The sequence below is a fragment of the Ursus maritimus genome, unplaced genomic scaffold (genome assembly GCF_017311325.1).
Source record: "Ursus maritimus isolate PB19 unplaced genomic scaffold, ASM1731132v1 scaffold_5, whole genome shotgun sequence".
NCBI classification, from domain to species: Eukaryota; Metazoa; Chordata; class Mammalia; order Carnivora; family Ursidae; genus Ursus; species Ursus maritimus.
Genome location: NW_024426663.1, coordinates 63,564,996 through 63,592,377, shown reverse-complemented (window position 1 = coordinate 63,592,377; position 27,382 = coordinate 63,564,996). Strand labels below are relative to the sequence as shown.

Below are 27,382 nucleotides of genomic sequence, written 5' to 3'. Positions count from 1 at the left end.
TATCCTTCCATACCACAAATATATTTGAGGAGTCTAGTATGTCTGTAAACATTAAGTTCTAACAATCTGATTTTTGTTTCTGTGTCAGTCTGTTTAGTGAACCCTGTAGATGATCAGTATTTACTCTTTTAAAGCAGAACTCAATCATTAATCAAACAGTTTTTAATTTGAGTGCTGTTGTTGCTGATTTGAGAGACAGGAAATCAGAGAAAGGTCAGTTTCGTGAAGACTGACTAACGAAACAACTCACATTTGTTTTAAAATTACAACAGAAATATGTGAAAAGAGTTTTTTTCCACCCCTTTCACAGAGACTGTATGACTACAGTTTATTAACTCTTGGGACTGTAAGACGATAGTCAGGATTTCCTGATAAGCCCTCATGCAAATGATATAATTCCATCTGAAGGGGAAAGCCAGAACAAGTTTATTTCAGATTTCCAAGAACAAAACAATCACACCTTCAAAGAAAGCAGAGTCAATAATGTTGGTAAGATTTTTATGAAAAATGTACTGGGAAAAAGAAAACTTGGATAGGATTTAACATTCAAAATGCTAAGCTAGAAAAACTTTGATATCATCTAAATGCTATCATGTAACAAAAACACAAAACCACATAAAACTTTTATTTTTTTAAACAAAGAACAAGGCTTTCTCATATAGAGCAAAAGAATATTTTTAAAGATTAACATACAGAAAAAAACCCTAAAATAGGTAACGTTTTTAGCAAGCTGCTTTAACACTCTGTTACTCTACAGCTGAACTTCAACAAAAATAGCTCATTTTAATCCCTTACATAAGAACAACAGATGTGCTGGCTGCAAATCACGTTTCTGAAAAAGACAATCTTTGCAGTATACGTGTAGATATGTCAACCTTATAAACAAGCATGTTTCCCACACCACAAACTGCCAGGTTGTAAATTTTTTAAACCTATCTATCGTCCTTCACACAATCATTATTTTGCCATTTTAAACAAATATTAGACTCATAATAAATTAAATCAAGTTCTGAACAAGTGGGAAAACTCTATTTTTCATAAGAAATATAAAACATTTATTTTTCGGTAATTCTTGCATACATAGCTATGTTCGCTTTTAGGATTCCCAGAGAGAAGCCTCCATACCCTCCCTCAGGATCCCATCCTTAAGTACACCAACTTGTCAGGAAATTCCTTCCTTCCACTAACTATAACACCTTTTTAAACTCATGTCCTCTCAGTCTGCTCTCTTTGGAGAAGAAAAATACCTGGACAAGGATGGCTGTTTGTCCTCTGAAATGACTTTTCATGTTGAAGGTTCTAATCAAGCCAATCCCAGACTTCCTTCCTGGGAAAAGGGTTTACCATTCCTTATTTCTTTTGCCTACACAGTATTTGCCTCCTTACAAACTGTGCTGAATCTATTTTCTTAAATCATTATTCTTGGCTTTCTGGTAGGCAACTGGTTAGTTTAAAATGTAAAATTACGGCATTACCTACTTACTCAAGAATTACCATCTTGTAAAATATGAACAGATGGGCGAAAGGGGATGTAAATATCTTGATCAGATTAAAACATCCTGTCCCCAACTCGGCTAGCATTTTAATTATGGTCAAAGAGCCACGAAAGAATTTCACGTTACTGACCATGCATTCTTGTCATCAAGATTTCAGCGTGGGGAAAATATTATTGTACGCCACACTACCCATTTGCATTTAAGGACATCCCCCCAGCGTATTAGCAAAATATAAAAGGAAAGAAGTGCTTATCACTTGGGTATGCTGGAGCCAGTAGGTTGGAGGTAGGTATTTTCCTCATTACTGTATGACCAAAAAAATGTTAAAAAATGGCCTGTGAAACACAAATATTTTTATTTTGATTTTCTAATATCGAACTACAATATAGCATCTTTTTTTTTATTAGTTTCAGAGGTACAGTTTAGTGATTCATCAGCTGCATATAACATCCAGTGTTCATTGCATCACGTGCACTCCTTAATGTCCATCACCCAATTACCTCATCCCCCACCATTCTCCCCTCCAGCAACCCTCAGTTTGTTTCCTAGAACTAAGTCTCTTATGGTTTGTCTCCCTCTCTGATTTAGGCTTTTTTTTTTGTTTTGTTTCTTAAATTCCACATATAAGTGAAATCATATGATAATTGTCTTTCCTTGACTGATTCATTTCACTTAGCATAATACCCTCTAGTTCCATCCACATTGTTGCAAATGCTAAGTCAGAATGGCTAAAATTAACAAGACAAGAAACAACAGATGTTGGCGAGAATGCGGAGAAAGGGGAACCTGCTTACACTGTTGGTGGGAATGCAGGCTGGTGCAGCCACTCTGGAAAACAGTACGGAGGTTCCTCAAAAAGTTAAAAACGGAGGTACTCTACGACCCAGCAATTGTACTACTGGGATTTGCCCAAAGGATACAAACATAGTGATGCAATATAACATCTCAACTTGTTTTTTTACAGTTCCACTTCTATTCGCGTTAAGTAGCTGGTGCAATGAGAAAACTCATCAAGAACTGGCTCCTTACTGCTTTTTTTTTTCCCAAACAACTTCATTATGGTATCATGAATATAACATATATTCACCTGTCTTAAATGTACAACTCAATAATTTTTAGTAAATTTATTGAATTGTGTAGCCATCACCACAATCTAATTTTAGAGTATTTGCATCACCCCCAAAGATTCCTTGTGCCCATTTCCAGCCCCAGTCAACCACTACTCTTACTGTCACTATCAATTTGGCTTTTCTGGACAGTGTAGACAAATGGAATCATATAACGTGTCTTTTCTGCCTGGCTTCTTCGCCTTAGCATGATGTTCTTGAGGAACATCCATGCCACAGCATGGGTATTTCAATCCCTTCTACTGATGACTAGCATTCCACTGTATGGATATGGATACACCACATCTGCTAACCAATTAGTGGCCATCTGCTGGGTTGTATGGTGAATTTACGTTTAACCTCTTCAGAAACTGCCAAATAGTTTTGCCAAAGTAGCTTTACCGTTTTTTATTCCTATCGGCAATGAATGAGGGTTCCAATTCCTCCACATCCTTGCTAGTATTTTCTTTTTTATTATAGTCTATGTTACCGTTCTACTTTAAATAAATACAATTGAATATATTTGGAAATTTTGATAAAATTTCATAAGTCCTCTTAAGATGCTAGACAGTGCTAGATAAACAAACTGAGCATTACTATTGTACAAACAACCTGATAACCTCTGAAGAGGTTTCCAGAAGGTAATAACAGAAATAGGTCTGGTGGAGGATTGGGGACTGAAGGAATTCTTTGTTGTTGGCATTTATTTTTTTGCTTATTTTTTTATTTTACATGTTTTGCTTTGTTTTATGAAAGACACACACATTTCCAAAAGCCAATCAATGGGAATGACCCAGTTGAGAGGGAGGGCTTATAAGTACCAAAAACAATAATAATTTCTAGTGAAGATCCCTGAGGAGTCAGCCAGAGAGTGAAACCAGAATGTGTGAAGGAGTTATCCTTAAAAGGAGAAGAAAAGCATTTCTCTGGTAGCCTGAGAAAGAAGGGCGCGGAGACGGGAGAGTATTTATGGAGTAGATGGACAGTGAGCAGTGTCCTCTCCCACATCTTCTATTTCCTTTGATCCCCATCCTAGGAGATGGGGGTCAGCTGTGAAGTCAGATATTTGAGGCTGGGATGGCACGGCAGATCCCAGGCCAGGGAGCTGACATATGAACCCAGTGGACTCCCAGGTGGCATTCAAGGCTTCTCTATGGCAGATGATCAGGATGGACTGGTAGTGGGACCAAAGTGTCTGCTTGAGGACTTTCTTTAGCATCCCTAAGCGGCGGAGAGGCTCACTCAGAGGTTGGATTCATCAGGGTTAGAGTTTCATCTGTCAGATGTGAAAAAAAAATCAGAATGGCAGACTATGGAATCTATGCTGGATGAATAGGAAATGAGAAAAAGGAGGACTGATAAATTAAGAAGTGGGAGAAAGCAGTAAGATCAGTGGGCCAGGTGTCTCCAGGAGGCTTCCCATGAGGAGGGAAAATAGTCACAGGGACAGCAATAGATCAGCTGCCTGTGTGGCTGAAGCATCATTCATTTAACTGCCAGCAGAATGAAGGAGAGGGCACAGTGCATCACTTAGGGAAGACATCCACACATACTGTAATGTAAAGGTCACCCTCTGGAGTTGTGCAATAGATGGCCCTCTTAGAGACCTTTCTACTATAACTGCTACAACAATAATTCCAAAAGATGTCCAGAATCCATTGAATTCCATCCATTCCCACGTTAGCATACAAAGACTTGGCTGGTCCTAGAAAGTACAGGAAAATACGTGGAACTTCCCATCAAGCTGCACAGCATTTGGAGTTAGGCAAGAAGGCATTTCCATTCTCAGGAACCAAAGAAATGCAACATGTAGTCAAATGATCACACTGTGTGGGAGCTGCAGATATGAGTGTCACGAAGAAGTGTAGGCTGTATATAGCTGGTTTAATGATCCTGGCTCTGGGACTGTCTCCTTTCAGTAATGGCGGGTTTTTTGTTGTTGTTGTTGTTGCTGTTTTTTAAGATTTTATTTATTTATTTGACAGACAGCAAGAGAAAGAGAGCACGAGCAGGCAGAGCAGCAGAGGGAGAGGGAGAAGCAGGCTCCCCGCTGAGCAGGGAGCCCGACACAGCGCTCAATCCCAGGACCCTGGGATCATGACCTGAGCTGAAGGCAGACGCTTAACTGACTGAGCCACCCACTGCACCCAGTAATGGAGTTCTTGACAGAGCAATTATAAATAATGTTTTTTTAGTGCACCCTATCACGGTTTTAACTGAGAACCTAGCTGGTGTGCCAGCTAAAATCTTTGATCACAGATATAACTGGAGCATGCAGAGAAGGCAACCCCAAAACTTATATGGGATGGTACAACTGTTACCTTAGTTTAATACAATCTGCCCTGAATGTCCACAGACCCACACTTCATGCTGACCAAATATTCAGAGTTAAATAAACTCAAATAACTGAGACAGTAATTGTCTTCCTCGATGGAAAAGCATCTGTCAACCTCAGAAAATTTTAGAATTAAGTACAGAAATGTTTAAGGGAATCAAAGCCATTATATTAATATTGTTGTTTTAAGGAATCTGCAAAAATTATGTACCTATAATGTTTAACAGCTTTTGCCCTATTCCATCAGACTGCCTTATAACCACAATTTAAAATAAATAATTTAATGACCTATTTAGAATGATTTTTTAAAATTTAAATCCTAGCAGCCAACATATAGTACAAGAATGATGGTTTTTTTTAAACTTAAAATGAGACTACTCTTATACACAGAACTGGACCATTCAAGTGAACTTATAAACTTTTAAGTTAAATAATTTAGTTTTTAGTTAGCTTCAGAAGAATTATTTGAGTACTTGCAAAGGTTTCTAAGTCACACAAGTGAGGTACTTAAAAATTACATGCATTTAATATAAAAAAGCAGTTTAAAAGATATGGAGGTGTTTCATTAAGTATTAAATTGGAACCAAATATTATTCAAAGGCCTCTTAAAGTGACTACTAAAATCTGCTCAATTAATAGAGATATTTATAAACTGGATTTAAAAGTTCAAAGAATACGCCCTAAGGAACTGAAAGCAGGGTCTTGAAGAAATATCTATACATCCAGGTTCACACAGCATTATTCAAATAGCCAAGAGGTGGATGCAACCCAAGTGTCCATTGACAGATGAATGAAGAAACAAAACACATACAGTAGAATACTACTCAGACCTAAAGAGGTAGGAAATTTGATGCATTCTTCAGCACAGATGAACCTTGCGTGAAATTAACCAGTTCCAAAAGGAAAAATATTTTATGATTTCACATACATGAGATATCTAGAGTAATCAAATTTCTTGGGACAGAGAGTAGAATGGTGGTTGTCAAGGGCTAGGGGGAAATGGGATTAGGAAGTTTATGTTTAATAAGTACGGATTTTCAGTTCTGCAAGATGAAAAGAATTCAACGGATGGACAGCAGTGATGTTTCAAGACAATGTGAAGATACTAATGCCACTGAATTGTACTCTGAAAAAATGGTTTACAGTGGTCAATTCCATGTTATCTGTATTTCACTGCAATTAAAAATACTTTTTTAAAAAGCTCAAGGAATAATCAGGATTTTGAAAGTTATATTTAAGTAAAGCAAATTCTTTTTTTTTTTCCCAAAGATTTTATTTATTCATTTGACAGAGAGAGAGAGACAGTGAGAGAGGGAACACAAACAGGGGGAGTGGGAGAGGGAGAAGCAGGCTTCCCGCTGAGCAAGGAGCCTGATGTGGGGCTCGATCCCAGGACCCTGGGATCATGACCTGAGCCAAAGGCAGATGCTTAATGACTGAGCCACACAGGCGCCCCAGCAAACCCAAATTCTTAAGACCATAATAATCTTTGAGTATTTTTCATATACACAGTCACCACAGAGGGCACTGACACAAAGCCCCTTGCATCACTGACCACTTGCCTTGTGATGGAAATTTATATTGTCACAATTGATTAGAGTGCACACAACACTGCATGGGTATTCTTGAACACACTGACTGACTACATACTTGGACTCTCTGTGAGGTAAATTCTGAGTACTAGAAATGCTGGGTCAAGTGTCCAGTTTGAAAAATATTCAAACATACTCAGAACTGCTCTCTGAAGAGAGGCTGATCCTTATACCTTCTCCAGCTGAGTAGAGGCAGCTGGTTTAAGTTTTATTCATTTAATGGGAGAAATATGGTATCTCATTGTTGCTGAATTATGAACTCATTGTCCCTATTTTTTGGCAATGAATGGAAGAAAATTAACCCTGTGGCAGCCACTTCATATTATAAAACCCATTCTATAAATTATCTCTTTTTATTCTGAAGTGCAAGGAAAGAATTTTCGCCATTTTTACAAAGGAAAAATTAAAAGTCAGAGAAAAAGTTCCATGTGGAGAATGAAAGAGCTAGAAAAACATGAAACAGAGACTGAACTTGAAGATCAGTCTCCCTCCCAAGCCCTGCACCATTCACACAGTGTTCACTAAACCCAAGACACGCATCACCACACCCTCGGCTTCTGGTAGCTTTGCCTTCTCATAACAGACCAAAGCCCTTCACCATATTAATGAATACTGTCAAATTCCCCAAGTGCCTCCTGCCACCCCCAGGTATGATCTCCCAACTCCCCAAAATTCTGCAAGCCTCATCTTGCTTTGCTTTGGTTCCCAAAGATGAATCTCCTAGCCATGTTCAATTAGGGAGAGATTCTGTGTACACTGAAAGAAACATTAAAGACTTTTGCTTCTGCAGATAAATGAGTGATTATTTTAACTACCACAGTTGTACTGCATTTTTTCTCTAACGTAATATCGTTATTTAGGATCTCAGTGGAAACATGGACTCAGTAAAGAAGGACTCTTTTCACCATTCTCCAGACTTTCAAAGCACAAGACTACCACCAACATCAAAGAGCTCTGGAAGAATGAAGAGGCAGGAAAGATAATTAGGTGCTGGCCAATGATGCAAACAAAATTGCTATCTTTGATGTCATGTTTCATAAGGATGAAGGCCATCAAAGCTGTGGTCCTCAAATTCATGACCTTGAACTGAAAATGCATTCTCCCAAGAGCACAACCAATTAACTTACTTTACACATAACAACAACAAAAAAAAGCTAAAGATTAAAAACTAAAAAGACTATTTAAGCAGAAGGATATTGTCACTTTTGAAGAAAAAATTTAGACAAAAATATTTTGTCATGAGTAATAAGGGGGTCAAAACCATAAATGATTAACACAAAAGGTGATCATATGCAAGTCAAATCCACAAAGTACTAAATTTGAAGATGCCTAAGAAAAATATATAGTACAGTTCATTAGGCATGAATAATTTCAGAAGAAAGTGCTATGTGCTCACAAAACATTTATCCATTATCAATAAAGTCAGATACAAAATCAAGGGAAACCAATGCTAGAACAGATCTGATTTAACTCCTGATTCAAACACAAAGAAGTCACCAGACTCAATTACAGTGGCAGGGAATAAAATGTTAGGCACAACTTGCTGACAGCCTTTATACAGTAATATGGATTCAATGTACTATTTTCTTATTGAAATTTCTGCTTATATCAATTCCTGCCCAGCAATAAAGCAGCCATGCGCACGTTACTGAGTCAATCAAACCTAACAAATCACAGTCATCCCAGGAAATAAGACACACTACCTGCTTTATGATTCTGTCCTGACAAACAACTTCCAGTATAACATCGAACTAGAAAGGCTGGGATTTCTCCTGAAGAAAGAGTGAACGCCCTGTGATTCACTACTGGGGTTTAATTATTTGGGAGTTGTAGGGAAATGCTAAAGAACAAGGAAGATCATTGATCATATGGCCTTCTAAGGGGACACGGGTAGCATTTGTCAACAGATTCATCTGACTTACAAATGGGGAGGCCTTGCCTCTGTGACTTGCTGCATGAAGAAGAGCAAGTGGTCAACAGATCTTGATGGCACTGGTGGTCCAGCATGGGTGGTGTTGTGCACTCATGAAGCAGGTCATTCCTGGCTCTCTGGTTGGAGGCTCATACATAAGCACCAGGAGAGGCTCAAGAGCAAAGGCATGCAACTGTGACATTTCAGCAGAAAGGTCAGTACTATTATACCAGCTCAGTAAAATAAAAATGAACATATCTCACACAACCAGCAAGTTTGTAATTGCTGAGAACCCCACGAAGCCTGACTGGTATGGGTACTAGGGGAACTTGTTTCATGGATATACCAATACAAATGAAAAGATGAAAGTCTGTGGTTCAAGAAAGTAAACCCTTTTGATATTCAGACTCAACAGAAGAACAGAAAAACAAATATTCACTGTTTCAAGCTAAATTAGTTGTTTAGAAGATCAGATGGAAGAAAAAGCTTACAACACAGCAAAATTTCTAAAAAATTAAAATCTTAAATAAAAGATTAGACCTCAAGGACAGAGACTAGAAACCAAAATGTGAATACTACGAATTCCAAAACAAAATTTAAAAAAAGAAATAGAGAATAAAGAAACCATACGAAAAAATTTCCTAAACTTTGATAAAAAGTAGTTTTCACCTTCGGATTAAAATGGCTTATGGTGTCAAAGACAGGAATAATGGGGAAAAAAAAGCATACTCCAAAGAAGAGCCTCATGAAATCTCTGAATCTCTCAACCTTAGATTAAAAGGAAAAACTCCCTCTCCATTTCCAGACAGAACAAAATAGGCTACCTACAAAGAAGACGAAATAGCCTGGCATTAGTTTTACCCTATGCGGCATAAGGAGTTAAAATACAGCGAAACAACATCTACAGGTTATTAATTTGTAATTTTTGAGAAAGGATTCTTCAAATAAAAGTCATATGATAAGATAGAACTTAATAACAGCCTGAAATAATGTCAAGAACTGGGAGGGTATGGGGGGTGTTTGTTATAATGAGGACTTAGAAATGGATTATTCCTAAGATCTTCACTTGGGACTGGGAGATGTAAACATATAAAATGTTTCAGGGCAAGAGGAACAGGTATTCTTTAATTTTGTTACTGTACAAAAGTTGTGAGAGAGCAACAGAAGCTTCAATATAATTGTGAAAAATAGGAAGGTAATCACTAGTTTGATGAAAAACATAGCATTTCTTAAATCAATTAAGGAAGAAGGGTAGTGGAAATAAAGGCATAAAATATAATTGATTAGCACTAAAAACAACAGATTTAAAGAGAAAAACCACAAAGTATAACTACATATACATAAATGGTATTGAAATCACAATAAATATGAATACGCTTAGTTTCTAATCAAATAACTTGTTGATCTGATTAAAATAACAAAATTTGGTTCTATTCTGTTTACAAGAAAACCATCAAAATGAAATGAGAAAGTGGAAAGTAGACGGAACAAAAAAAAAACCAGGAAAATCATAAATGAAATAAAGTAGAAGTATCAATAATCAATATCAGAGTGTTAAAGAACAAAAGGTATTAAGTGAGTCAAAAAAGAATATTAGTAAGGTTAAAAATAGCAATTCATTAAGAGGATGGATTTATACACTAAAAACTAAGTGAAACACCAAGAGGTGTTTCTAGAAATACAAGGAGAGCTTAAGGGTATAAAGGAGACCCTTTCAAAATTGACAGAGCAGGTGGACATAAAATAAATGAGAGGAGCACAATCAAAAAGCCTGCCTTAACAGCTAGATTTGCAATTTTGTAGCACATAAACACAGGTGTAATACTCTTCTTTTGTTTTCATAGCACATTTATTAAAGTGATCCACATTGTTTCAGTGACATTCAGTAGATTCCTGGGGTGTCTGTTGAATATTTTCTCTTCCACAGTGTGAAACTCTGAAACATGGCACAGCTCCTTGCATAGATCGATTTTAGGTAATGTGGTTGGTTATACTCGCTAGAAAAGAACAGCATGTGTTCTTTTATTAAAGGGATCACAACCAACTTTTTAAACTGTAGAATCTGTGAGATGAAATTCAGTATCTTAGAGAGAGAAATTTTAGCAGTTATACAATTTCACACCAATGTGGTTTGTTGTAATCTATAGCTGTGCTGTCCAAAACAGTAGCCACTAGCCACATGTGGCTTTCTAAATTTAAAGTTTAAATTTAAATTAAATTAAATAAACATTCGGTTCCTAATCATACTAGCCACATGGCAAGTGCCTGAGAGCCACATGTGGTTAGTGGCTACTGTACTGGCAGCACAGAGAACATTTCCACCATCGCAGAAAGTTCTATTGATGCACACTTGAGTGGCAGTCTCCCAACACCATGGGCAAGCGGGGAATGAGAAGGTGCCTGGTACTGAGACAAGAGTTCTTTATAAGAGGTTTGCACAATGCATTATTGCCAACATTTAGGCTCACCTGTACAATAATTTCATTTGGTTGGCATTAATAGCTTTCCTTTACAGATAATGATGACAGTAGACACAGACAGGTTAAATGAAATTGCCCAAAGTCACACAGACGATGTATAACAAAGCCAGAATTTAAATGACAAACATACCTGACACCAAAACCCATGATCTTAACCACTATACTCTGCTACCTCCCAGTAGCATTGATAATAGTGTATGTATGGGAGCAGCTTCTGTGTTTGAACATTGGTTCTTGCTCTGCATTAAATGCCCTTTTCTGCATACATTTATTCTTTCCTTTGTTTCAAGATCATAACCCTTTTATTCAGCTAATAAATGACACTCAGCTTATTAAATGCTTCACTGGCACTTTGATATGCCTCCAAAGCAAGCTACCATGTTTCAGAGGGCTGCACATCTGCCTGGATTTATACTTTCTCCTATTGTAGTGTGCAAATACTTCTCACCTATGGAAATTCTGTTTCAGCAGACATTGCATGGCATCACAGCCCAATCTATTTCAAATCACAGCAGCTTAGCTTCTGTTCTCTAAGCAGAGGGACTCCAAACAAGTATCACTTAACACCAGGAGAGGGTACAGAGCTGGGGTGGGATATAGACAACGCTAAGTGTCCATGAAGCCAGAGACAATATCTACAGAACATGGAATCTTTACCATTCCAAATAATCTGCAGTGCTAGGTAGGTGCTGGGCTTTACTGTTCACTTCCTGAAAGGTATCCGGGTCATACTAGATGATGCATAGAAGTGCATTCTGAGCACTGTAAAGTATTATCTAAATTTATTTGTTTCCAATAACAACTTTTAGTCATGGAACACCTTTTGAGACGACTTGATCTGATCATGTAATTAAAAGAGGAAATAAAGTCCAGAATGCTTCTGCAACCGGATCCAAGTCAAAATGGTATGATGTAACAGCTTCGGCCTCCTGACTTACTCTCTCACAATACTCACCCAAAACGGTAATTAGAAGCTACAACTGATGGCATCTAGGGTGTCAAGGACTTTTCATGACAAAATTGCTGAGCTGAGATCCAGAAGTCTGGTCTAACTCAGTATTTCCCAAAATGAGGTCAATGACACACCAGTTCCAGGGAATAGTTAAAGTATTATGTCAAAGAGGGATTCTGTGGTCAAATATATTAGAGTTGAACAAAGACAGAATGTGTGTGTGTGTGTGTGTGTGTGTGTGTGTAACTACAGGACTTTTAGGAGCCCTTAATGTACTTATATGCATTATCAACTGCCAAGAGGAGACTATAGTAGGCAGTATTCAAAATTTATTTGCTCGTAAAATATTTTTATTCAATAGCATTCCTCAAAACTAGTGTGGGATGAAACACACTTTGGCAAACACTTATCTAACTTTATCAGCAGATGAGTCCCTTGTCGTATCCTCAAACATGGTTGCCTGAAATAGATTTAATAAAATGATATCTTTTGTGTAACTGGCTTTCCTCCAGGTGACATCACTACCACCATAAATATCACAGAGAACTTTAGAAATTTGTGACATGATTGTAGCACTCAAATGTTCTTAGCAGTTGCCAAACTATTGTCTGGATGACTAATAGCATTTAGAATACTTAAATGATCAAAGTTCAGAGGTTCTTCTGTTATTCTTCTATACATCAAAGATCACATCTATTCTCCTAGGACCTAAAATCTGATGACCCGTAACTGGTGACAGAAAGCAAAGCACGTGGTCCCATATTCCCACGTAGGATTTTGCCAGTAATGCAAGACAGAGGAAACAGTGACATGTATATAAAGAGACAGAGACAGAATATAATTATATTACTACTATGAATACATTACAAATTTTTGCTTTTCTGATCATCAAAACAACATCATAACATAGGTACTATCATTATGCCCGTTTTAGATGAAGAAACTAAGGTAATTTGCCCAAAGTCACAAAGATAGTTAAGTGACCAAACCAGGAAATAAAAAAAAAATGTGATAAAGATTCACACAATTTGCTTTCTTGAATTTCTTTTTAAAGCTACTGACAATACTGAGGTGAGGTATCTATGATCACTCCACATAGTCTGGAGATATTCAAGTAATTTATCTTCTATCTGAAAACCTCCAGAGGTAAACTCTCCTATTTTGTGGCTCTAGCATTTTATATACATAAAAGCACTTAGCATAGTGACTAGAGCACAGGATTGCAGGCAGACAGTTCTAGATTCACAACCAGAACTCAACTTCACAAACTACCTGCCTAGAGTCTTGAATAAGTTCCTCTAACTCAGCTTCTTTATTTGTAAGGTGAGTATAATAAGAGAACTTTATATCACATGGATGTGAACATGTCAAGAGATAAAAACGTCAAGGATTTAGCACAGTGCCTGGCTTTCACTAAACGCTCAGCACCTGGTAGCTGTTCTTCTGATTGTGGTTGTTGTGGATATTCGTAAACATTATAGAGCACTTTCTAGTTTACAACACACTTGCCTAAGCTTGATTTCACTGCGGCCATTACAGTGCCACCGTAAGGTGAAAGATGAGGAAAGCAAAAAAACCTGCATAAGCCTCACTGTGGCTTTGTTCCTCATAATTATATATGGATACAATTTTCTCGGATGTGAAAGCTGGAAGAAACCATTTAAATGAATACCAGGATCCTTCCAAGAAATAATATACTTCCTTACAGAGTTATTTTCTCTATTATTCAAGCTCCCTCTTTCCCAAAGATCTGTTTGGAATCAAAGCCAGATTTCACAGCCTGAAAATTAATACTGTGCAGCCAGAAATAAATTATTTTACAAAGAGAAATACCAGACCCACATCATTTTTACGCAGTGAAAAAAAAAAAAAACTCCCTTTCTACCTCGCCAGAAAGTACAATGGACAAATATAAAAGCACAACGTTTATCCATTTATGTGGTCTGTAAAATAGAGCACCCCTTTTGATTCATGACTCTTAGCCTCTATTCCAGCCGTACTGCTCTGGCAACAAAAGCACTATCATCAATTTGTGATTAGCCGTGACATTATCTGGTTTTCAGATTATCTGTTTGTACCCACAGCCTCTATCTCCTTGCCAGGAGACGATGCCTCGTGCCACTGAGAGCAGGCCCACGATGGGGAGGATTGATGGCAAAGAATACATCGAGATTGTCAGCGTCTGAGCTTATGGGAGAGGATCCGACTGCCTAATGATGAACATCAAAGAAAACCCCAGTTAAATGTCCACATGTTTCCAAACGTTGCTAACATTCCAGATATAGAAAAACATCCTGATGCTTAAGTAAATTTTGAAATTTCCAACCAGATGCTCATAAGGTTGAGTATGCGTCTCTGATTGCCTTCAAAATTTAGAATATTATTTTTCTTATTATTTTATATTATCTATTTATATCTTCTATCCATTCTTAGCAAAGGAAATCAAACCTAACATTTTCTCCTGGAAAAAAAAAAAACTTCTTGAGTTTCCATAGAAATTTACTCAAACATTTCATATTGTCTTTTTTGGTATATCAGGCATGTGCCTACCCCATTTCTACTCAGAAAACAAAATTATTCCAGTTCCTGGGTAACTACAGAATGCCTATCTTCATTTATAGATGGGAAAAAAGAAATCCCACAGTTCTTCCTTAATTAGTCATACATTTTGAGGGTTAACTCAACTGACCAAAATAGAACCAAAGAGTTCTATTTTAATGACTCTCAAGTTTGAACAGTTGTGATCCGCAGGTATGCTGTCACTGTGTTCAATACTGTTTCATTCTACACACAGACTCCCAAAAGAATGGATTTATAGAGTCCATGAAAATCATGGTCGAAATATTATTTTGAGCCATGCAGGCAAAATGTTAATATATTTGTCTTGAGCTGCATCCAAACCCTATTTCCCATTTAGGAGAAATCTGCATTGTGTGAGTTTCAGGGGGGAGGAAGTGATGTGGACACACATTTAGAATTTTTTTCCTCATCAGCAAGAAGACAGCAGAGGCAGCTAAGGACTAACTAGGAACTAACAACCTAATACCTTGGCTGAATTTTGTGCTGACAGCTTCTGCTGGCTCTTACCTACTCTCCAAACTTGCTTCTCTATACAACCCATCGATTCTACATCTACCCAGTGCCCTTCTATGACATCTTTTTTGTTACTATTTTTAATTCAGTGAGTCAGATTTGGTTGGTTTGTGTGTTTCTGCAACCAAGACCCCAACGGACAACAGGCAGCACCTTATTCGCAGTGGAAATTTTGAATGGAGATTTAAAATGTTAGCTAAACTTTAAGGGCTCTAATGTAACTTTTCCATTTATGCTCTTGTAGGCAGGGAGTGAAATTCATAAGCAGCCATCATTCTTTGCACCTGTGTCTAAATTTTGATTAGAATTTTAGAATATTAAAATACATTAAAAATATTCTGGGGGTGCGTAGGTGGTGCAGTCAATTAAGCATCTCACTCTTGGTTCTGTCTCAGGTCATGATCTCAGGGTTTTAAGATGGAGCCCCCTGAGTTGGGCTCCTTGCTCAGTGTATAGTCTGCTTGAGACTCTCCCTCTCCCTTTCCCCTCCCCACTGTGCTCCCTCTCTCTCAAATAAATAAAATCTTGAAAGAAAGAAAGAAAGAAAGAAAGAAAGAAAGAAAGAAAGAAAGAAAGAAAGAAAGAAAAAAAGAAAGCAAGCAAACTGCCTGGATGGTCTGACTCTCTAACTCAGCTGGAACGGAGCTGACAGTCCCAAAGCAATCTGTTCCATTTGGGGCAGATTTTCTGAATTTTCACTAACTCTTTTTTTTTTTTAAGATTTTACTTATTCATTTGACAGAGGGAGAGAGAGAGAGAGAGAGAGCGCATAAGCAGAGGCAGAGGGAGAAGCAGACTTCCGCCCTTAGCAGGAAGCCCGATGCGGAGCTCGATCCCAGGACCCTGGGATCATGACCTGAGCCAAAGGCAGATGCTTCACTGACTGAGCCACCCAGGTGCCCCTGAATTTTTCATTAATTCTATATTAAAACTTCAGTGAACAACTCGAGACACGTAAGTCCATGGGATACATAAAATATAATGATTTCAACACACAAAAGTATTCCAAGCATTGAAAGATGAGTTTCCTGGGGGAAAAACATCAGGGAATTTAAATATTTTGTATGAATTGATGATTCTCAAAACATTTTACAAAAAGTGATAATAGCTGGGAAAAATTTGAAAGTATATAGTAATTCTCATCAATAACATAATCCTCCTAATCCAGCAGATGAATCTGGTTCCCAGTAGAGGCTCCTTACCGGGATTTCAATCCTGCTATCGTGTCTGACTTGACTGCTATGAGGTAACATTTTCCACCACATATGTGAGGGAAGCCTGTGAGTGATTGGGCTGTTTAACATACTCTCAGAAACTGAACCTCGTATGGAATGGCCAAGGCACAAAGTGGGTGAAAAACTAATTGTTTAATGTAGAAGTTCATTCTATGTTTTTAGATTTTTATAGAATTACAGCTTTTTTTTTTACATATTGTTATATCATTCATACTTGAACATATTCATTCTCATTCATGTTCTCTCTCTGTTATTCTAGGTTCTTTTAAATTATTATTACTTAGGCATTAAGCAAAGAATATTAACTATTTTAACATACCTAGAAATGAGACACTCACTTTTTAAGCAGAAATCATAAGGGAAANNNNGTACTAAAAAGGAATTAAAACTAAAATCTTCCATATAAGAAAGATCACCATAACCCAAACTTCAAAGGCAAGGAACAGTCTAAGGGAAAGCTACATGACAGAAATATATGATGTACACATATGTGGATATGTATGTGTGTATATACACATGTACATTAATTTTTATGACATTTTTATATATATACATAGGGATATAAACTCATATGCCACAAAGAATATCCAGAATACATAAATGCATACAAATGAACAAGACAAACACCTGTAGAAAAATAAAAAATATATTCAAAAACAGTTCACAGAAGTGAGTTAAAGCGGCTCATAAAATATGTGCAAACTCAGCCTCAGAGAGACAAAATTAAAACAATGAAGTATCATTGCATACATATCAAACAGGCCAAAAAATATGTGGCAAGCACTGTTCTAAGCACTTTACATATTTTATGTCATTTAGTCATCAGAAAAACTTTATCAGGCATGATTATTACCCCCTCATTTTACACGAGGGAAGTGAGCACAAAGAGGTCAGGTAATGGGGCGCCTGGGTGGCACAGCGGTTAAGCGTCTGCCTTCGGCTCAGGGCGTGATCCCGGCGTTATGGGATCGAGCCCCACATCAGGCTCTTCCACTATGAGCCTGCTTCTTCCTCTCCCACTCCCCCTGCTTGTGTTCCCTCTCTCGTCAGCTGTCTCTATCTCTGTCAAATAAATAAATAAAATCTTTGAAAAAAAAAAAAGAGGTCAGGTAATATCTCAAAGTCAATGAGCTACTGAGTGGCAGCCCATGAAAGCCCAGCTCTCATCCTAACAACACTAAGTGCTGGACAATACTGGGTAAGACAGTACTGGTTAAGAGAGGACTATGTTCATGGTCAAGTGATTGTTTTGGAAAGCAATCTAAAAATACCTAGTAAGGTGAAGACGTATATGTACAAGCCTGGCCATCCAAGAGAAACTCTTACACACATGCACGAGGAGACATTATAGAGGAAGATCATCACAGCACTTTTTTAGTGGGACAAATGAGAAAGAATCTCAATGTTTATCAGTAAAAGAATGGGAAAATAAATTGCTTCGCATTTATGCAATGTAATATTTCACAGTAGTTAAAATGAATAACTAGTTCCATATGCATCAACAAAAACCCCTCAAAAACAGTGTTGAATGAAAAGCTGGAGAATACAGGGAGATTGACAATAGTTACGTTCATTAAAAATAGAATATTTATGTTCATTAAAAATATAAACGACATATACTATTTATGGAAGCACTGAAAGTAGTAAGTATTTAAGGAACACGGACTAAATATACAAGTTCATGACAGTGGTTACTTTTGGAAAAGGAAGGGAAAAAGGAGGGATGAAAAGAACACGAGGAATTTAAATTTTATGTGTAAAGTTCTATTTCTTTTAAAAAAGGGAGAAAGAATAAGAAGTTATCTGAAGCAAATATTTAAACGTTACTTTTTATTTGGTGGTAGGCACATGAAAGATTTCTTGAAATGCCTTTTGTTATATTCCAGACTTTTGAAATTATCCTAAGTATTATACTTAAAAAGATCACTTAATTAAGAACAGAGCATTCCTAAACAACTGAGCGATCAGGGGAATTCCATCCTATTTTCTGGGGCTAAATCAAACCTAACATTTAAGTATGGAATTTATTTAGAGGCATTTTGCAGAGTTTATTTAACTGCAAGAGATCAGACCTATCTCACTAATGCCCTCATATAAAAATAACTTGAGGGTTAGAATGTGGTATATATCTGCCCTATATTCTTTTACCCTATGATTTTAATCCTTAGACTTTTCTCTTCGAAGAGCTGTCAGCGACAAGTCAAATCACAGAAGAAATAAAATACAGTTGTTTCTGTGAATGCAGAAGTCTTAACATTACAGGCAAGTCTTCTGAAGAGAAATTCGTATATCATGCCTTCTTACTCCAGACAACCACAGATCTACCCTCAATGGAGGACCACATGAAGAACTTTGACCATCTAAAGATAACCCCACTGACAATGAATTAAAATATTAAATTATAATTCGGAAATATTTCCAAAATATTGGTCATAATTAACACATTAGTACTTTTAATGGAAGACAAATAATAACCCAAAACAATGACTTTCCTAACCAATATTTAATTGCATAAAAAATTATTATTCACAAAACCCCAGTCCCATTGTTCTTTCATGTCTGCAAAGCAAACTCACCTCTCTCTTATCTCAGGGCATTTTCCTATGCAGTCTCCTTTACCAAGAACTTTATTCCTCCAACTCTGAAAACAGCTGGTTCCTTCTCATCCTTTAGGCCTGTGCAAGTCATCAGTGCTACTCATCAATATCCATCTTTTCCCTTTATTTTCAGGCACATGGAAAACTACACATGACTGCCTTCTTTAAAATTACATATAGCCATGTCCTATAACTTTCTGTGGCCAATCATTGAGAACAGATGTCATTTCCAGGCAAAAGCCTTTAAGGGCCCATGTATAAGTAACTATATTGTCCTTCTTTGCTTTGGTGACCAGGGAGGCATGTGTTGAGAGGGAGTCTCCTTCACTCTGAATCTCTGAGTAACAATGACAAGCAAAACTCCCCCTGACAACTCACACTGGATACTTGGTTATGTAAAATGAAAAGTAACCTCTGTTTAATTGCGTAGACAAACCACAGAGATTTTTATGGTTGGTTGTTACAGCAGCATAACCTACACCATCTTGATGAATGCAAGGTCTGAGAGTAAACAGCATCTCTTGGGAGAGGAATTTCTTATACAATCATTTGAAATCCCTTTAATCCATTATCTGAGAAACCTCTTCAATTCCTTCAGAGCATTTATCACAATATGTATTTTTTAAATGTATTGTTTCTTTGTTTTAAATTTTCCCAAACACACTGTGAGCAACATACAGAACAGATTTCAAATGTCTTGGTTATAGTGGTTTTTCTTGGACTACCATAGTGACCGGCAGATGATATCTTCTTAGTAAATATTTGTTAAGTGAATGGATATTTCACTTTGCTTAACTTAAAATGGTATCTTAGGTACTTTACAAATTATGACACACAGTTAACATGCTTGTGTAAGAAATTCCAATGATGACAGAGTTAAAACGCACAGTAATTTCTCACAAAACATATAAAAATTCTAAATCTGAACCTCCTTGTGACATACAAACTAAGTATTTTACATCTGGGACACAAATGCTTCAATTTAGACCACATTGATACTTATCATGAAAAAGGAATTTCAGATAACCTCTCACACAAATTCACATAAACAGGGAGTAGACTTAAATTGACTCCACATATAAAAGGTCAGAAAAGTTATAAAAATGACATTTTACTGAAATTGTAAAGAGCACATATATTAAGCTAAAGTCCTTACTTTCCCACTAACAATTTAATAAATGTTTCAGTCATATTTATGACTGTTTTATTTTCCACATATCTTTTGTTGCCAGGATAAAACCTTAGGAGTTCATGCTTCAATAAACCCAGACTCAAGAATCTGTTACAAAAATGAATTTAGGGCTGGCATCCACTAGAGTCCTAAATCTTCTCATTCAGCTGCCAAGGTATAAGGTAAAAATGGTTGCTGCATTAACGATATTTGTCAGTTGCCATACTTTTGCCAATGACTGTATATCAACCATGGATTATTGGTGAGCTGCAATGTATTACATATTTTGTGGTGGAGTTTAGCGTGCCTGAAGGGCTTGGCTCAATAACATTTCAAGATCTTTCTTCAAACAAGGCAAAATGCCAGTGCTACAAAGCAAATTTGGACTAAATATGTTAAAAATGAATATTTCCATATAATCATGCTTGATCAGAGTCAACAATGGCAATTATGCCTATGGCAATTTAGCTTAGATTCCTACTCATTACAAACTGGACCAAGAGTGCCTACAAAACACCTGATCACACTTTATTTGGAATATTTGTTCTTAAATTATTTAGCTCTGTTTTCCTCTGATTTGATTTTTTCTCTTTTCCATGTTTTCATCTCTTATTTTCATACCCCTCATCTAAAGCATCTTTTTTCTTTCTATTCTACTTAAGAAATGTTTAATGCACTCAGGCAATGCATGCCCCTTATACCATAACGAGGTTAAAAACCCTGAATTTCTAATACAAGTGTTATCTGTGCCATGTAATCATGAATGAAAAATAACAAAATTATTTTTAAAAGGAAAAGAATTATTCTATATAATGATAAAAATATTAACAAATAATTATAAAGTACTTAACATGCAGCAGGCATTTTTCTAAATGCTTTGTGAATAACTGTTTACTCCTGATAGTGAAGTATGTGTGATTATTATATTCAATGAACATATGAGGAAACAGGTTCTTAGGTTAGGTACTTTGTTTAAAGCAAGATAGCAGTGTACACAAAAGGGAGAGAGAGAGAGTGTGGGTGGGAGTATGTGAGTGTGTGTGTGTGTGTGTGTGTGTGTATGTGTGTGTGTGTGTGAGTATGTGTATGTGTGTGGGGGAGTGTGTGTGGTAAGTTATTATGCACAGCAAGGAGAACAATACAGTATAGAAAAGCAGTACAGTAGGTAAGAGTAGACTCTGGAGTCACACAGATCTGTGTTCTAATCTCAGGGCCATCAATTTACTAGATTCCTGACACCAATTTAGTGAACTAATTCATGGAAAGAGCCTCACCACATAGTAGGTGCTAAGTAAAAGATAGCTATTTATCATAACATTATAAACATGACTTCAATCATTTTCTATTAATGGTCAGCATTTTCCAAGCATTGTACAAATAGCATGCATTATTTTTATCATCAGAAAAATTAGTAATAATTTTATTATGGTGACAATTTGAGATTAGAGCCATACCCAGAGCGAGTATTAAAAGGAAAACTGACCCATTTCAAATCAACCTTATTTCAATGTATGTCAGCCATCTTGATAGTGAGAGAGGCTTATGAAAAAGAAGTGTTGGTCATGAGAATTTTCACTGGCATTTCTGCTGAAGGCAAAACCAACACTCCTGGGATGAATCATGGAAACCACAGCAAATGCAAAAAGAACCAAAGCAAGAGAATAATAAAAATCTCTACCCATTTCTTAAAATTCCATAACCTCTTCAAATAGAAACTGGAAAACAAGAATTTACTCCTTCCTACTTGAAAATACTGGATACATTACAGAGCAGAAACATCAATGCGAATGCCCAGACTGAGACATTAGGTATAAGTAGTAATGCATATACGATCACATGGATTTAAGTACTCAGGGATACGCTTCATTTCTAAGTTCATTCATTTATATCCAGGTATACAATTTAATATTAGCAGTGACAAATACATGCACAATAGTAATTTTTCTACTTTATGGAATAATGACTTCGGTTAAAAGTAAACAGGTTACTCATTAATTCCTTAACCATCAGTGATGCAAAAATCTTGGAATGTATCTTTTCCTTACAAGTACAGACTGCTCCTGAGTTTTTGTTAATCTATTTCCATAATTGTTAGTGAACTGTATGGTGAAGACCATATGCCACTACTTTCAATATTTAACTAATGAGGATTACACCTTACATTCAGAGCAGATGGTAACATGAGGTTAACAGAGATAAACTCATGTTATAAATTCTGAGTTAAGAAGGCAAGGAGAAAAAATTTTTAAGTTGCAGTTATGAAAGCATACATACACTCTGTACTAGCTTTAAAACTGTCTTTTACAAGTTTAAATCACTTTTTTAAAGGACAGCAAGCTATTTAGTTTCTAAAGCATTACTGGAATTTTTTTTTGAGAAAATACTTATTTTTCTGCAGTGCAACCAAATGTTCTTAGGACCTGTAAACTATGCATACGGCATTAACAGACCCAGAGATACTGTGATTTACTGAGAACAAAAGCAGGTTACTGGCAAGAGCACTGCTGGCATGCTTCCTTGCAAGATCAGGTGGTAAGGGAGCTTAGGGAATAATCACATTGTGTCCACACAGGAACTGGAGCAAGTGAAGGCTGCCAGTGCTACTATGTCATGAATGCTACCAGAGCCCGATACAAGCTATGAGCCTAATGGCATTGGCACAATGCTGTTCTGGATTTCACAGACAATATTCTTACTCTTTAATAACATTGAATTTTTTCTTCCGAAGTCACTCCAACATTGGAAAAGCGTGATTTTCTAATGTCAAACATAGGGGAGAAAAATAAAACCACAGTAACAAACCAAGAAAAAGCTGGTCTTGATGAAAAAAGGAAATTTGTCACCAATATTAAAGGTGGCAAAAGTCACCTCTGAATGATACGCTTTTTTTTCTCCACCTGAACCAAGAGTATTCTAATATTTAAATTCTATTGAGGGAATTAATAAAGAGTTTTTCTAAAAAAACCGTTCTTTGAGCCATTCTATCATACCCTTTAGCATCAACAGCATGATCATTTTTTGAGTCATGTCTGACTTACAAATTTTCTGCAGTTATTATTTTATAATTTGAATAGAGTTTTTCATCTCCTAACATCAGTTAAAGGGATTGAGATTCATGCCTAAATGACAATGGAGTTTGCCTTCCCTCTCATTTTTTCAAAGTTAGAAATGCTCATTAAAACTGCAATTATTTAGTGAAAATAATGTTAACATGTGTTCATTCAATTTTCTTTCTCCTAGAAGTCTTCTTGTGTTTCCTTAAGTATCGTTTTATCACCCACTGTCACCTAAAATGTCCTCATTTAAAATGGGGAAACACTTTTATTCAGCCAAGAATCATGTTTTTTTCAATGCCCAATAGCTGCCTGTTTCTAAAAGTCAGAAGGAAATTAGCCATGTAGGTAATAAATACTTTCAAGGAGACCTCTGAATTACACTGCACCTGTTCTCCATGAACAGCTAGTCACACATAGCTACATGCAAGAGTTTCCATGATGTCCAGTACATATTTAATAAAGAAGGCAAAGGTTGCATTAGAATATAGAAATACCTTATCTACTGGTATATATGAAAAACTGCTAGATTAGACAAAACTCTACTGTGAAATAAAATTAAAGTGTAAAAAATTACAATGTCCAGTGTAATGTACTGTAATGAAAAAGAATACAAAAGCAAGCAATAGAAGTAAGTCTACATTTAACAAACATTCCCTACGCGAGTACTACATGGCTTTCATCATCTTAATTACTAGACATCTAAGCATACAAAGACAAAACATGAGCACTGGCCTTAACACCCTCACAGTCTATTAGGACAGACACTGACAAATACGGAAATGGCAAATATCAGATGTCTACAGTAAGAGCAATGGGACAATGCAGTGGGAGGACTGGCTATCAGCCCTAAATTCTAGACATGAAGCACTGCAGTTGGAAATGCAGGCAGAAGAGCAGCAATACAAAGGCACAGCATGAAAATGGATGACATGTTTGGGAAGAGAAAGTGACTTCACTGTTGGAGGAGTGGGATGTATGTTGGGGATGGGGAGGTTGGGGAAATAATCAGTATGAAAGAAAAAGGGCAATAATGACAGGCATAACAGCCAACAGCTTCTGAGCACTCAATAAGTTCCAGGCACTGGGGAAGCACTTGGCATGCATTGCATCGTGGGAATTTCCGGACTCCCTAATGAGTATTAACCTCACTTATGACCTAAGGTTTGGAACATGAATGGTGAGCAGTCACACATAAAGGGCTTTCGATGTCAAGTTGAGAAATGGGGACTTTACCATCTACTAATAGGAAGCCAATGAAAATATTTGGTGAGGTTAATACTTCAGAAAATTCCTTAACTGGAAAGGATGAATGAAGAAGAATATCAACTCTGAAGGCTGGATGATACTCAAATAAAGGTGGCTGCTGAAATGGACCAGCAGAGAGGAAGGGGCCTGAACTAAGGCAGTGGCACTATACTTTAGAGGAGGGTGTACATTCGAGTGGCACTGCAAATGTGGAATGGACAAGACTTAGCGACAGATCTGGGGATGGGGTGATAAGTGTCAGGAATTCCCGATGAGGTTTTTAGCTTGGATGATGGGGTGAATGCCGATGACCTTATCTGACAAAAGGAATATGGAGACAAAAGCAGAGTTCTGGGAAATGACAGTAGGTTTGGTGTAAGACATGTCACACCCAACATGCCAGTGGGACAGTGAAGACAACTCTGCTCAGTAAATAGCAAAAACGGTCTGAGACTCAGAGTATAAGCTGGAGACAGAGATTTCAGAGGAAGAGGTGGAAAGTAAAAACAAGGGATGAAGTGAAATAGCTAAGAGAGAGGAATGGCCCAAGAAAAGAATCAGAGAGAAATAACGGTATTCAACAAAGACCAAAGAAATGCTTTCTTTAATGACTGGTCAGAAAGGAAGAAAGTTGATAAATCAGAAAATAAAATACTGAAAGGATGAACTTTTGTACCCAGAAAGAATGCACAGAAGAAAATAGCAGCATGAAGAGCTCTATTAACCTGGTCCCCAGTGAAACAACCGTAATTGTTAAAAGGTATTTTCAAAACTAAATATTTTAAGTCTCTGAATATTGTCCTCTGGGCATAAAGCAAACAAAGACAACTTATTCAAGAAAACCTATTCATCTCAAGAAGAACAGCAAGGGTCTATGTCATTTGAGCCACATTTTGCTTCCTCCCTCTGAAGCCCTCAGTTCAGTGTGAGGCAAGCTCCAATACAGGCAGGTATGGTCAATAAAATGGGGCTCCCTCTCCCCTTTGGTTCATAGCCAAAAGCTACAGTATCTCCCCAGAAGGTGCACGCTGCCAGTATTATGCCCCTCAGCTATGTGTTACAGCAGCTAACTCCAAAACAGTGTGGCAGAGAGGTTGGGGAACCCCTTTCTTTACCCAGCCCATCATAAGGTGGAAGCTCTACCCTGGGTGTGGGAGGCCAAGAATACTGGGGGCCTTTGTTGCCATCACCCCAACACACTGGTAGTTCAGAAATTCAGTGCCAGGAGAGGCAAGCTGAAAAGACCAGAGGCTACCCTGCCCACAGAGCATCCTACCCATAAAAGACAATGTCACTCTCAGAGAGACCACTGTTCCCACTTCCAACCCAGAGCAGCAGCTCAGAAATTTTTGTCCAGAGGGAGAGGTCACAAGAACAGAGAACTCTGAAACTCCCCCCAAAGGAAATGACTTTATTTGGAACAGATAAAGCAGGGAAGTTCAAACCTAAATGTATGTTGAAAACAACAGGGATGTCAGTGGTAAGCAAGTTAAGAACAGGCTGGTAGCTCTAGGAGGGGAACATTCTAAACCACAGGCCAGCTAGTTTACCAGAGAGAACCAGATGAGAGACTATTTAAGAGTCCTCCTGGAGTCAGAACAAACCTTAAAAAACGGGCCTCAAAAACTACTCCTGGAAACGGGCCTAAATTTAATTGGATTGGACTGTAGAGCAATATATGCCCCGGGGCATTGTTGAAAAAAAAAACAATCAGTGGGCAATTACTGGAGTCTAATAGTTGGATGTGAGGCCAACAAAAGCTGACAGCTTAGTAGAAAGATGAAGAACAGTCAAAGGGAGCCCTGCTAAAATAACTGTCATTTCATGGTGACTGTGCATGTGCCTGACTGTGCCTCTAAGGAGTAACATCAGAGACTACACACCATAGGGGCAACAGATCTCACTATGGGAGTTCAGTCACTAAATAAACAAGTAAACAATAACATCAAGCCCCTGGGGATGCATATCAAGAGTTGCTACAGTATGTTCTTTTAAAAGTCCAGTTTTCAACAAAAAATTATGAGATATGCAAAGAAACAGGAAAGCATAATCAACAATACACAAGAAAAAAAAAAAAAAGCAAGCAACAGAAATGGCCTGTAAGAGGACTCAAATGTCAGGCTTCACAAAGATTTTAAGACAACATTGTAAATATGTTCCAAAACCTACAGGAAACCATGCACCAAAGCTATGTATGATGATAATGTTTCACCAAAGAGAGAATATCAACAAGACAGAAATTATAAAAGAGAATCAAACAGAAAATCTGGACTTACAAACTAAAATAATTGAAATGAAAAATTCCCTAGAGGGGATGAAGAACAGATTTGAATGGGCAAAAGGAAGAATCAGTGAACTTGGTGAGAGATCATTAGAAACTATGCCATTTGAAGAGCGGGGGGGGGGGGGAATGAAGAAAAGTGAAAAGAGCCTCTCAGAGAAATGTCTGACATCATTAAATACACCAATAGATGCATAAGGAAGTACCAGCAGAAAGGAGAGAAAAGACCAGAAAAAAACATCAAAAGAATTAATAACAGAAAACTTTCCAAACTTGATGAAAATTACTATTAATCCACATCTACAAGAAGTTCAACAAACTCCTTGTAGTATAACTGCCAAAAGATACACACTGAAAATTTTACAGATAAAGAAAAAGTCTTGAAATCAGCAAGAGAAAACCAATTCCTCATATTTAAGGGAACCCCAATATATCTAATAGCTAACTACTTATAAGAGACAGTTGAGGCCACAAGGCCATAAGACACTTGAAAAAGAAGCATAAATTAAATCTAAAGCAAGCAAAAAAAGGAAATAATAAAGATCAGAGCAAACATTAAGGTAGTACAAATGAGAAAAATGAGAGAGAAAAATCAGTGAAACCAACAGTTGGTTCTTTGAAAAGATAAGGTTGGCAAGACTTTAGCTAGGCTGACCAAGAAAAGATTCAAGTTATAAACATCAAGAATGAAAGAGGGGAGGGGCGCCTGGGTGGCTCAGTCGTTAAGCATCTGCCTTCAGCTCAGGTCATGATCCCAGCATTCTGGGATCGAGCCCCACATCGGGCTCCCTCTCGGCGGGAGGCCTGCTTCTCCCTCTACTACTCCCCCTG

At 37.3% G+C, this 27,382-nt stretch overlaps 1 protein-coding gene across 1 annotated transcript in view; it reads right to left on the bottom strand.

Moving 5' to 3' along the window:
* Positions 1-27,382, bottom strand: part of FBN2 (fibrillin 2) — a 239,082-nt gene that overhangs the window by 175,995 nt on the left and 35,705 nt on the right.